This window comes from Oryctolagus cuniculus, chromosome 19, assembly GCF_051225735.1.
Source record: "Oryctolagus cuniculus isolate XC-2025 breed Fujian yellow rabbit chromosome 19, ASM5122573v1, whole genome shotgun sequence".
NCBI classification, from domain to species: Eukaryota; Metazoa; Chordata; class Mammalia; order Lagomorpha; family Leporidae; genus Oryctolagus; species Oryctolagus cuniculus.
In genome coordinates this window covers 5,915,801-5,926,429 of record NC_142885.1, presented here as the reverse complement: position 1 = coordinate 5,926,429, position 10,629 = coordinate 5,915,801, and positions in this window count along the sequence as shown.

The window sequence follows — 10,629 nt, the reverse complement described above, 5'->3', positions numbered from 1 at the left end:
ATCATGTCCTGAGGCAGACACTCAAGTTCAAGTTTATGTAGATGGTGTCCCCAGGAAACACTGGGAGGGAGGGGAGGAGGGACAGCCAACACAAGGGAACTTCACAGTTAACTGAGGGCCGGCATCGTGGTGCTGCCGCCTTCAATGCACGCATCACCTATCCTAGTGCTGGTCCTGGTTCTGTCTGCTCCGCATCCGACCTAGCTCCCAGGGAGGGCAGCTGAGCATGGCCCAAGCACTTGGCCCTGCCTTCCGTGTGGGAGGACAGGGTGGAGTTTCAGGCTCCTGGCTTCGTCCTGGCCCAGAACTGGCTGTTGTGGCCATTTGGGGAGTGAACCAGTGGATAGAAGATCTTTCTCTCTTGACACTCTAGCTTTCAAATCAATCAGTAAATGAGTCTTAGTAACAAGTTCATGGAAAAGTTGAATTAAGAAATTTTAGGCCGGCGCCACAGCTCAATAGGCTAATCCTCCGCCTGCGGTGCTGGCACACCGGGTTCTAGTCCCGGTCGGGGCACCGGATTCTGTCCCGGTTGCCCCCCTTCCAGGCCAGCTCTCTGCTGTGTCCCGGGAGTGCAGTGGAGGATGGCCCAAGTGCTTGGGCCCTGTACCAGCATGGGAGACCGGGAGAAGCACCTGGCTCCTGATCAGCACGGTGCGCCGGCCACAGCGGCCATTGGGGGGTGAACCAATGGCAAAGGAAGACCTTTCTCTCTGTTTCTCTCTCACTATCTAACTCTGCCTGTCAAATTAAAAAAAAAAAAAGAAATTTTAGTGCAAAAAATGTGTTGCAGTCCATGCAGGGTTTTTCTGTAGGGTGCATTTTCCATGGACTTTCTGAAGAACCCTGTTGGCTTGTTTTGAAGCACTCTGGTTACAGGGTACGGCAACTCGTGCAGTGATGGGTTCCCACCAGAGGGCCCTGCCTGTGCAGAACGCACACGGGGGTGTTCGTGCTCCACGTCCACTCTGTTGTCTGTTTGGAGTTTGTCGCTCCCCCTCTTCGTGGAGGAACGACACAGGACCCTGCGCTGTTCTTTCGTCTGCTCGGCCCTCCCCGGGTTTGCTGCTGGTTCTTCCCGGGTTGGCTACTATCCCTTCCACCTCCGTGGAAGGGCAGTTCCCCCTGGCCACATTCCCCACTTCCGCAGGGGAGCGGCACACCGCCGGCCGGCTTTCTCGGGGGCTGCACAGGTGTTCCTTCAGCTAGATGTTCCCCTTAGATGTTCCTTGTGCATGCCGTCTCTCTCCTCCTTTATAGTCCTCCTCCGCCAATCCTAACTCGGCTGCCCACACGCCGAGTACGCTGCTCTCCTCCAATCAGGAGCAAGTCCTACAGTTTATTAGTTGAACTGGAGGCAGCTGTGCGGAAGCTGTTTACTTCTCTCCCAGCGCCATATTGTGGGAGAGCAGATGCATAGAATAAGTCTTAATTCCAGTAACTCAGTCCAGTCCGGATTGCTCCCCACAGATCCCCCTTTCTTTTTATTTTTTGGCGTTGATACGCGCCTGTCTTCGGTGTCCCGCGGCACACACTCTGCTCTACTTGCTAGAGTTGCCACAGGCTCTTACAAGTCCTATCAATCAGGCAAACCGAATCCGGGTCCTCTCTTCACCATGTTGTGAGGAGGTTTTTAGGCGCTGATGCGTGCCTGTGTTCGGTGCCCTGCAGCGCATGCTCTGCTCTGCCTGCAGGGGCTTAGAAGCCCTAACAATCAGGCAAACCGAATCCAAGCCTTCTCATTGCCGTATTGTTGTATTGTGGGGAGGCCTTACTGATGTTAATTCGTGCCTGTCTTCGGTGACCTGCGGCGCATAAGCTGCTAGCCGCTGCAGGTGCTCATCGCCTCACTTAATCGGGCAGACCGAATCCAAGCTCTCACATTGCAGTGTTGTAGGGAGGCCTTTCTATTTCTCTATTTCTCTATCTCCGGGCATTCCTATTTCTCCCATTTTACTTCTATCTTCCAGCATTCCTATTTCTCTCACTTTACTTCTAAACTTCTGTTTCTCTTATCCCCGCAGCTTCCCGGTGCCTCGCCCTGCCGGCAGGCTCCGCCCCGAGGCTATTTCTCCGCGGCTTTCCGGCTGAGCCGCTTCAGCCCGCTTTGCGCGCGCACACTCCGCAGTCTCGCACTTAACCCTTTCGCGTCTGAACCACGGCCTCGCGCCAGCCCCGTTCCCTATCTATTCACGCCCTGTGCTCTCTCTGCACGCGGTGGCTTCCGCGAGTCACACAGCGTAGCTTACGTGTCCGCCACTAGCATTCAATCTAAGTTCCCCGGGCTAGCCTGACGAATTCAACCCAGCTCACGTCTCCGCCCCATGGTTTGGCTTCCCGTCCTTTGCTCCCAGGGCTAATCAGACGGATCCCAATCTGGCTTACGTTTCAGCTTCTGGTTTCAACTTTTCGCCCCCTATTCCCGGGCTAACTTGAGAATCCCAAAGTGGCTTTCGTTTCAGCCTCGGCCTGCCCCCCGCGGCTTCAATTTCCCTAACATTTTTCTCTACCCGGTATGTTTCCCCAAGCTTTCCTCCAACGATATTCCTCCCTCATTTCTCCTGGCCTCTCCCCACAGTCCGTGTCCGAGTCTGTTTGTTCTAGCTTTCACTTTCGCTTTCGACCTTAGAGATTTCTCCCAGCTTCCCCCCGTAGTCCGTATCTGAGTCTATGCCTAGGCTTTCAATAGCTTCTTCCGGCACCCTTTTTCGTCCGGCTTTTCCCTAGGCTGTTTGCTAGTCTCTCTCTCCGGTATTTTCCCAATTCTTCCCGTTTCTTCCCTCCTAAGTTTCCTATCCGTCCTAGGTTTCCTATCCGAGTCAGGTTTCCTATCCGAGTCACGGCACCATTATGTCGCTCCCCCTCTTCGTGGAGGAATGACACAGGACCCTGCGCTGTTCTTTCGTCTGCTCGGCCCTCCCCGGGTTTGCTGCTGGTTCTTCCCGGGTTGGCTACTGTCCCTCCCACCTCTGTGGAAGGGCAGTTCCCCCTGGCCACATTCCCCACTTCCGCAGGGGAGCGGCACACCGCCGGCCGGCTTTCTCGGGGGCTGCACAGGTGTTCCTTCAGCTAGATGTTCCCCTTAGATGTTCCTTGTGCATGCCGTCTCTCTCCTCCTTTATAGTCCTCCTCCGCCAATCCTAACTCGGCTGCCCACACGCCGAGTACGCTGCTCTCCTCCAATCAGGAGCAAGTCCTACAGTTTATTAGTTGAACTGGAGGCAGCTGTGCGGAAGCTGTTTACTTCTCTCCCAGCGCCATATTGTGGGAGAGCAGATGCATAGAATAAGTCTTAATTCCAGTAACTCAGTCCAGTCCGGATTGCTCCCCACAGAGTTGTGCTGGGAGGGTACTGGTTCTGCGGCTGTCTGGCCTGCGTGGCAAGAGGAGCAGGAGGCAGAGCAGGGGTAATGGCTGTGCAGACCTGGAGGGGCACGCCCAGGAGAGACAGTGGTCTCAGATGCTCTCGGTCCAGCCAGAGCTGCCCCTGATGAGGACACACTGCTTGGCTTCCCCCATACCAGAAAGGAGGGAGCACATGTTGACCAGAGGACTTGGGGAAACCACGCCCGTTCTCATGCCGCCTGTGCAGGTAGGCGGTTGGCTGTGGCTGTGAAAAGCTGCCTTTGACTTGCACTGGTCATCTTGCAAGGCACAGCTAAAATCCCAGGATGCCAAGTGCAGAAGGACCGGAAGACAACAGGGAATGCCCTCCATACAGGGCAAGTGTCGCATTAGGTGCATTTCACCACCAACCAGCAGCAGCAGCAACAGGACAAAAGCAAACAGGAGGATTCTGGGTAGACCGGCCCGAGACGCCAGGACCCAAAGAAGGACTTGCAGAAAAGTCAGCGTCGCCTTCACCCGGGGGCAGGAGCCAGCGGTCAGAAGTGAATGGGAACAGTCTCTAGGCCCCGGCACAGCCCCGGTCTCTGCTGCAGGGCCAGCAAGGGGAAACCTGGCAAGACGCAACTCCAAGGCAGCCGCCATTTTGCTCCTGTCCAACCCTCAGGAAAGTGTATCCCTTCTTGCGCTCTGAGGGCACAGGTCGAATGGGGAGGCTGGAATGAGAGATGAGCAGTGTCTCCATGTCCCCTCCCACCGTGTGTGAGTAGAAGCCACGCCCCCCGCCCCGCCCCTGAGCCCCTTGTCAGGATGGAGTACTCCTGCCTCACTCTGCAAGGAGGGGTCAGTGAGGACAGGGGGCAGTCTGGCTCCCACCTGCTGGATGGCAGTGAGAACCCTCCCCGGTGCGGGCGTCTGAAGCTGAGCGAGGACCTGGGCCTCCTGCCCCTGGTGGTGACAGCTGAAGGTGCAGATTTGAAGAGAAGTCCCTTGTCATGCCAAGAGCTGGGAATGTCTCGATTTGAGTGAGAGAAGACAGCGAGTGACAGTCGCCGAGATAAAGGGAGTGGTGCTCTAGGACTGGGAACCAGGCTCAGAGCCGCAGGTGAGAGCGAGTTGCAGCCAAGACAGGGATGTAACGGAGTCTCGTTGCTCGGACGCGGCAGCCTGGGGAGGTCAGAGGGGAGGCTGAACTAGACAGCGAAACAACAGAAGGGACCTAGCTGAAAACAGAAAATAAACTGGGGGACCAGAGGAAAAGAAGCGTGTCTCGGGACCTGTGGGACCATGGCGAGCCATCTGTATTCAAGCTGGCAGTACCAAAAGCAGGAAAGTGCAGCTGAGAAGCTACAGTCGCATGTTGCTTAGCAACAGAGGTGTGTTCTGAGAAATGGATCATCAGCCGATCTCATCCCCTGTTCATCAGAGAGTTCGCTTACAAGGCTGCAGTGGCTGTGGTGTCACTCCTGGCTATGACATCATCTCCTGGGACCATGGGCAAAACGTGGACTGTAGGCGACTAAAGCATTGTTATTCGGTGTGTGCCTGCATTCACAGACATAACGGTTGGGAATTTCCCATGTAACATAAAAGCACACACTTACAGGTTCAAGAAGCTGGGTGATCCCGAATGGGAGGAGCCCCAGGAAATCCGCACCAAGACGTGTCGTCATCGAGCTGTGAAAACCAAAGCGAAGAAAAGTGTTGCATGAAATAAGGGAGAAGTGGTTCCTTACGTGTGGGGCAGACACGTTTGAATGACAGTCAGCTTCTCATCAGAAAGAAAAAACTGATAAAAGTCCTACTGGATTGAAAAATAGAGCAGCAGTTCATGCAAAACAATTCCATTTGAGCAGAAGGAAGGACAGTCTTTTAAAAACTGGATGTCGACCTAAATATGTGTATTTATTTACTTTTTAAAAATTTATTTTTGCTTATTTGAAAGGCAGAGTTGCAGAGAGAGGGAGATAGAGAGAGACAGAGAGATCTTCCATCTGTTGGTTCACTCCCCAATTAATCCCAACGACTAGGACTGGACCAGACCGAAGCCAGGAGCCAGGAGCTACTTCCAGGTCTCCCACGTGGGTGCAGTGACCCCAGCACTTGGGCCGTCTTCCACTGCTTCCCCAGGGCATTAGCGGGAGCTAATCAGAAGTGGAGCTGCCGCTCTTAAACCAGTGCCCGTATGGGATGCCGGTGCTGCAGGCGGCAGCTTAGCCGGCTACACCACAGTGTTGGCCACAAGTATGTGGACTGCACACAGAAGTGGTGGACCTCAGTCATGGGCTTAGATAGAAGTGTACAGCTGTAAGGTTGTAGAGGAAACACAGGCTCCAGGCTTGATGATGAGTTCTCGCCGTGACCCCAGAAGCATAACCCGCAAGACTGAAATGTCACAGATGGGAGTTCATGAACGCTCACGATGTCTGATCTGTGCAAGACCCTGGGACCCGGATGAAAGTGTGCAGTCCAGCTGGAGGGAGAGATGTGCAGACCACACGGCGGGAAGTCTCGTGCCTGAAAATACTGAGAACACGCAAAACCCAAAAGAAAAAAAACAGTCCAAGCAGTCTGTCCAGACGAGGGTCTAAAGAGACAATTATTTCGGTTACCATGGACGGGAAACCAGCTCCTGACCGGATGCTGTGTGTCCCTGGCTGTCAGGGGGGCTCACAGCTCCCGATCAGAACCACCGAGATCAAAACGGGCAGCACCAGGCACTGGCTGTGATGCAGCGACCCAGCACTCTCCTGCGGATGCCGCCGGTGGCCCCGAAGCTAGGCCCGGCGCTGGGAACGTGGTTGGGCGGCTTTAAGCTTCTGGATGCGCACACTTCCCATCATGCACCAGGCTGCTTACGCCAGAAAAGTGGAAACGTCTGTCCACACGGAACCTGCACACAGATGTTCACGCAGTGTCGCTGTGACAGCCCCGGGGGGACAGCCGGAACGTCTCTGTGTAGGTGACAGCTGAGCCAACAGGTGTGTCTGCACCACAGGGTGCTGCCCGCCACGGCTCGGCTCGGGGTCACCGCTGGCGCCTGCAGCGGCTGAGACGACCCCAGGCCCTCGTCCTCAGCGGGAAGCAGGCGCAGTCTCAGCACGCACAGACTCCCAATCTCATGAGCTTGATCTCTTCCAGATGACAACGTGATGAACTCAGGAACTGGTGGGTATTGGCTGCGGGGTGGGTGGGGTCGGAGGAGCTGGAGGGAGGTCTTTGTACCAGTTTCACTTATTTTATTGATGAGAGATTGTTCCCGCCAGCTGGTTCACTCCCAGGGTCTGGGGGAAGGTTCCTGAGGCCCCACTGGGCGCGCTCTGCAACACCCTGCATGTATGCAGTTATTTAAAAAACTGCTGTTTCCCCAATCCTGGGGGTTTTGTGAGAATCAAATGAGATAATAATTTGAAAAGATTTAGGAACGTGTCCAAAACCCACTCCACATTTATGTTAAAAATGGGAAAACATTCCCTCAGAAAATGAGCTCTGTGACCTCTGCTTCGGGTTTCAGAATAGTTCATGTGCACGTTGGTTTTTTTTTCTCTTGGGGAGGGGTGGAAGCAGTGGTGGGGGTGGGGGTGGTGGCTGTTCTTGAGCAAGGCTCCCCCAGCAAGCCCCTCGGAAGCACCTGCTGTGTGTCAGGCTCTGTTCTAGATGCCAGGATACAGCAGAGAACAGCACACACGGGTCTTTAAAAGATGCATCCTATTTATTTGAAAGGCAGAGCCACAGAGAGAGAGGGAGAAACAGAGATCTTCCATCCACTGGCTCACTGAGCAAATGCCGGCAGCAGCTGCGGCTGGGTCAGGCCAAAGCCAGGAGCTGCAGCTCCCTCTGGTCTCCCACGTGGGTGCAGGGGCCAAGCACTGGGCCGTCTGCTGCCCTCCCAGGAGCATTAGCAGGGAGCGGGATCGGAAGCCCAGCAGCTGGGACTTGAGCCGGTGCTCAACCCGCCGCACGCCCCCGGCGCCCACGGGGGATTCCCATCTCAGCAGATGCTGGGCTGGTGATGAGTGACCCTGGACGGTCGAAGATGCAGACGTCGTGTCCCAGGAGGATGGCCCAGCAGCGAGTTCCCTGTGGGGAGCTCTGGCACTTGGTGATGTCACAGGACTAAGATTTGGGTGAGAGGGGCTCCCCTGGGGCGTCCTTGGGCGTTGCTCCAGGGTGTGTTCCTTGCTTCAGATGGTGGCCGCCGAGGGGGAGTGTGAAGGCGGATGTGGGTTCAGCTCAGGTCCTTCTGCCTCCCAAAGGACCGGAAAGGCCAAAGGAGACAGCACAGGCCCTGCCGTGGGGCTGGGGGAGATGAGGGGTCCTACGTGAGGATCTGCGCCTGTCGTAGGGCACGGATGAGGGCTGCGGCTGTTTGGGAGGTGTCGGTGTCGACGATGCACTTCTCCTTCTTAGGCTGTTCGGTCTGAAACGGCAGTGGAGGTGCGGAAGAGCCGGGCCTGGCCTCTGGAGCCGGAGCTCAGACTCAGGTGCTGCACCCAAGCCCCGCTCCAGTCTGCACCGCCTCCCGGTGTAGGCAGCAGAGGCTGCAGGGCTGCGGCGTGTGGCGTCTGCCACTGGGGGAGCTGTCGCCGAGCTGCAGCCCACTGAATAGCCGTGGCCGGGGCTGTGGGCAGCCCAGGGAGGGCTGGGCTCGCTGCCCCAGCTCCTGCTGCTGCTGCAAGGGAGCCTGCTTTTAAAAAATTATTATTTTTTAAATTTGTATTATTTTATTATATTTTAAAGGCAGAGAGAGGTAGATGAGGCAGAGGTGGAGACAGGAGAGATCTTTCACGCGCTGTTCACACCCTCCATGCCTGCAGTGGCCAGGGCTGAGTGAGGTGAAGCCAGGACCTAGGAACTCCGTCTGGCTCTCCCGCCGTGGCGGCAGGGACCCATGCTTGCTGCCTCTGACGGGAAATCAGCAGGAAGCTGGGTGGGACGCAGCGGAGCTGGGGCTTGGATCAGGCTGTCTGATGTGTGATGTGGGCGTCCGAGAGTTGGCACATGTGGGGATAAAGTCCAACTCGGGCAGTGTTACCCCGGACACTTCTTGTTTATGGTGTGCTTTGTGGGTTTTTAAAAAATGTTTATTTATTTATTTATTTGAAAGTCAGAATTACACAGAGAGAGGAGAGGCAGAGAGAGAGAGAGAGAGAGAGAGAGAGAGAGAGAGGTCTTCCATCTGATGGTTCACTTCCCAGTTGGCAGCAGTGGCTGGAGCTGAGCTGATCCGAAGCCAGGAGCCAGGAGCTTCTGGGTCTCCCACGTGGGTGCAGGGGCCCAAGGACTTGGGCCATCTTCCACTGCTTTCCCAGGCCACAGCAGAGAGCTGAATGGGAAGTGGAGCAGCTGGGACTCGAACTGGCGCCCATGTGGGATGCTTCAGTCCAGGGTGTTAAACCACTGCACTACAGCGCCGGCCCCAGATTTGTGGGTTCTATGTGTTGACGTGGCTGAGCTAAGTGTCCCCAGTTACTTAACAGAGGTGTTTATAAACACACTGAACATCTGCAATCGATTTTCCATGAGGGAGAGTCCCCGTGCTAGCTCACGTGGTCCCTCCAGCCAGCACGAGGCCCGGGGACAGAGCCAGGGTCTCCCAGGCCAGAGTCCTGCTGGGAAACCCAGGACAGCAGCAGCAGCGCCCGCCGGACTTTCCTGTTGGCGTGGCAGCGCGACTTGGGGCTGTTAGCCCACGGTGGCATGGGCGTATACTCTACAACAGAGCTTTCACTCCGTACACAGTGGTGACGTGCGTAAGTCGCCTGTGCGTGTGTGAATATAACTTGGATATCACATGTAATACAACCTGCACATCGTCCGCTGTGATGCACGCTCCCTGCGGTGGATGTTCGCGTATATTATGCCCGTATATTACACGCATCTGTATGTGTCCCCACACACTGACACTGGAGGATAACGTGCCCGTAATCCTGTGTATTCTCAGTAGAGAGGGGTATGGTCCACACTGTCTCTCGTACCTAGGTCTTTGATCACGAGAACTGCACCTGACACCCGCCAGGAGGGGCCGCGTGAGACCCCAGCGCTGGGGCCAGGGGAGGTGAGGGTGGTTGGAGCCCCCGTGAGTGTGCCGGCGAGCGGGGCGGGTAGGGTCCAAGGGCAGCACCGGTTTTCTCTCCCTCTCCTGAGCTGGTCCTGGTTCTGGTCCTCTCCTTGCTGATCGTCCCGTGGTGCCAGGTTTAACTCATGCTGGCCGCCCCGACTGTGTCACAGGAAGAGGGCCAGGTCGACAGCCAGCCCCGAGCGTGGGACCCAGGTGGTTCTGTGCTGGCCCATGAGCAGGCCAGCTGCCAGAGATGCCCGCTGAAGTCGATGAATTGAACGTAAATGAAAGGGAGCTTTCAGTCCTCAGCGGCATGAGCCACATTTAAAGTGCTCGATGGCCACAGTGGCTGGTGGCCAGTGCATCGGATGGCATTGTTCTAGAAGTTTCCAGTGCCCAGCTGTTGTCATCCCCTGGCTCCTGGGACTTTCCAGCTGGGGCCCCACACTTGGAGGAGGGGCAGGTGAGGCTGAGTCTGAAGGTCCCTGCCCGAGGTTCTGACGTGCGGAAGGTGTGGGCCCGAGGAGGTGGCTGTGTGCTGCCCCCGTGACCTGGGGTGACTGCCCGCAGTGACAGAGCCGGGAGCCCACGTGGGGCTGGGCACGGCTTGGGGCGCGCTCTCTTCTCTGCCTTTGCTTATGTACAGAGGGGCAGGAAGCCCTGGGGTGGGCTCACTGCCCAGCTGGTGCACGCAGCATCTGCTCCCGGAAGCCAGTGGCTGGTGTGTGTGCACGCAGGCACGTGGTTCAGCTGGGGCCTCCAAACGCTTGTTTGACTCTGTTTTCATCTCATTTGCCACTTAAAGAACTCCCATGTGATTTATTTTCAGCAACTTTTAGATGATGATAAACTGACCTATACCTTTTGGTATGGATCCAATAAAGTTCATACATATTTTATTAGCAGAAAGGCAGCTGGAAAAGAGGACATTTGGAGTAAAAATTGGGAGAAAAGACAACAGGAGAGTGGAGCACAAAGCCGTCTCCTGGGAATAAAGTTCCGTAAGGACAGAGAGTTAAGGTCTCTTAGAGTCATCTTCGTGGCAGCTGTTTGTTTCTTCTAGGTTTTATTTCTTTGTTTTTTTTTTTTTTGAGAGGCAGACAGGAGGGAACAGAGAGAGAAAGTCCATCAGCATATTCACTCCTTAAATGCCCACAGTGGCCAGGGCTGGGCTGAGCTAGAGCCAGGAGCCAGGAACTTGATCCAGGTCTCCCATAGGGTGG